Source organism: Corella eumyota, chromosome 3, assembly GCF_963082875.1.
Source record: "Corella eumyota chromosome 3, kaCorEumy4.1, whole genome shotgun sequence".
Lineage (NCBI taxonomy): Eukaryota > Metazoa > Chordata > Ascidiacea > Phlebobranchia > Corellidae > Corella > Corella eumyota.
The window spans coordinates 15,860,260-15,862,759 of NC_137492.1; the positions used below are offsets into that span (position 1 = coordinate 15,860,260).

The 2,500-nt window shown below is 53.9% G+C and overlaps 2 non-coding genes across 2 annotated transcripts; both read left to right on the plus strand.

The window, feature by feature from the left end:
• The first annotated feature begins 45 nt into the window (after positions 1-45).
• On the plus strand, positions 46-1,855 carry LOC145747548 (small subunit ribosomal RNA). Its single transcript, XR_014282269.1, has one exon. It is a non-coding gene; the product is annotated as a small subunit ribosomal RNA (ribosomal RNA).
• A 245-nt stretch (positions 1,856-2,100) lies between these two features.
• Positions 2,101-2,254, plus strand: LOC145746798 (5.8S ribosomal RNA). Its single transcript, XR_014281567.1, has one exon. It is a non-coding gene; the product is annotated as a 5.8S ribosomal RNA (ribosomal RNA).
• The last annotated feature ends 246 nt before the right edge of the window (positions 2,255-2,500 follow it).

Below are 2,500 nucleotides of genomic sequence, written 5' to 3' on the forward strand. Positions count from 1 at the left end.
GGGGAAAGCGAAAGACTCCGTTCGCGTATTTTGTCGGCCGATAGTTACCTGGTTGATCCTGCCAGTAGTCATATGCTTGTCTCAAAGATTAAGCCATGCATGTCTCAGTACGAACTTGCGTACGGTAAAACTGCGAATGGCTCATTAAATCAGTCGTGATTCATTTGATCGTAAATTTTACTTGGATAACTGTGGTAATTCTAGAGCTAATACATGCAAAAAGCGCCGACCTTGCGGGAGGCGCGCCTTTATCATATCAAAAACCTGCCGGGCTTCGGCTCGTCTTGTTGGCGACTCGGGATAACTTTGCTGATCGCACGGTCTTGCACCGGCGACGGATCATTCAAGTGTCTGCCCTATCAACTTTCGTCGGTACGGTATCTGCCTACCGAGGTTCTTACGGGTAACGGGGAATCAGGGTTCGATTCCGGAGAGGGAGCCTGAGAAACGGCTACCACATCCAAGGAAGGCAGCAGGCGCGCAAATTACCCATTCCCGACGCGGGGAGGTAGTGACGAAAAATAACGATACAGGACTCTAACGAGGCCCTGTAATTGGAATGAGTACACTGTAAAAATTTTAACGAGTATCCATTGGAGGGCAAGTCTGGTGCCAGCAGCCGCGGTAATTCCAGCTCCAAAAGTGTATATTTAAGTTGTTGCGGTTAAAAAGCTCGTAGTTGGATTTTGGGCGCAGGCGTTCGGTCCGTCGCAAGGCGTGCACTGTTCGTTCTGGCTTTACCTCCGGTTTTCCGTCGGTGCTCTTGACTGAGTGTCGGCGGCGGCCGGGACGTTTACCTTGAAAAAATTAGAGTGTTCAAAGCAGGCGCTTCGCCTGGATAGTGTTGCATGGAATAATGAAATAGGACCTCGGTTCTTTTTTGTTGGTTTTCGGAGCGCGAGGTAATGATTAAGAGGGACGGACGGGGGCATTCGTACTGTGCCGTTAGAGGTGAAATTCTTGGATCGGCGCAAGACGAACGACTGCGAAAGCATTTGCCAAGAATGTTTTCTTTAATCAAGAGCGAAAGTCAGAGGTTCGAAGACGATCAGATACCGTCCTAGTTCTGACTATAAACGATGCCAACTAGCGATCGGGGGGCGTTATTTTGACGACCTCTCCGGCAGCTTGCGGGAAACCAAAGTCTTTGGGTTCCGGGGGAAGTATGGTTGCAAAGCTGAAACTTAAAGGAATTGACGGAAGGGCACCACCAGGAGTGGAGCCTGCGGCTTAATTTGACTCAACACGGGAAATCTCACCCGGCCCGGACACAGCGAGGATTGACAGATTGAGAGCTCTTTCATGATTCTGTGGGTGGTGGTGCATGGCCGTTCTTAGTTGGTGGAGCGATTTGTCTGGTTAATTCCGATAACGAACGAGACTCTGGCTTGCTAAATAGTTACGCGGCCTTCCCGGCCGGCGTTTAACTTCTTAGAGGGACTAGTGGCGTTTAGCCACACGAGATTGAGCAATAACAGGTCTGTGATGCCCTTAGATGTTCGGGGCCGCACGCGCGCTACACTGACCGGATCAACGTGTGTTCGCCTTGGCCGAAAGGTCTGGGTAACCCGATGAACCCCGGTCGTGCTAGGGATAGAGAATTGAAATTATTTCGCTTGAACGAGGAATTCCCAGTAAGCGCGAGTCATTAGCTCGCGTTGATTACGTCCCTGCCCTTTGTACACACCGCCCGTCGCTACTACCGATTGAATGGTTTAGTGAGGTCCTCCGATTGGGCCCGGGCTCGACTGGCGACGGTTGGGTCTTGGCCCGAAAAGACGATCTAACTTGATTACTTAGAGGAAGTAAAAGTCGTAACAAGGTTTCCGTAGGTGAACCTGCGGAAGGATCATTAGCGCGAGAAAAAAAATCGAAGAGCGAAAGAGCAAACACCGGGACGGCGACGTGCCTCGGCGCGTCCGCCGCCCCGCGATCAGGAACTTGTTTTGTCGGCGTCGAGTGCCCGAAGGCTTCATGCGGTGCGCGGGCTTGTCGCACTATTTGTTGCGACCGCGACCCGCTCGGCGTCACGCGATTTTTTCAGCCGGATGGCGAATCGAGGTTAGGAATCGAAGAGCGAAAAGCAAACAAACAAACGATGGCTCTTGGCGGTGGACCACTCGGCTCGCGAGTCGATGAAGGACGCAGCAAGCTGCGTGATTTAATGTGAATTGCAGAACACATTGAGCATTGACGATCTGAACGCGTATTGCGGCCTCGGGTTCATCCCGGGACCGCGTCCGTCTCAGGGTCGCAGAAACGACAACGGCCGGCGGGATCGGCTCCGCGACGGCTCGGCTCGCGTGCGTATGCCCGGCGACGGGCAATCGCCGCTCGGTTGAAGGTGGAAAGTTTTGGTATTCGGGCTCGCGTCAGCGATGCGTGGCGGCCGGCGAGCCGCGCCGCGTCCGCTTGCCGCCCGAGTCGCAACGACGGCGCTGTCGACCTCGAGCTGGGGGCCTCGACGCGTCGGTCGCGATTCGCGCAGGGCGAGTAGGAG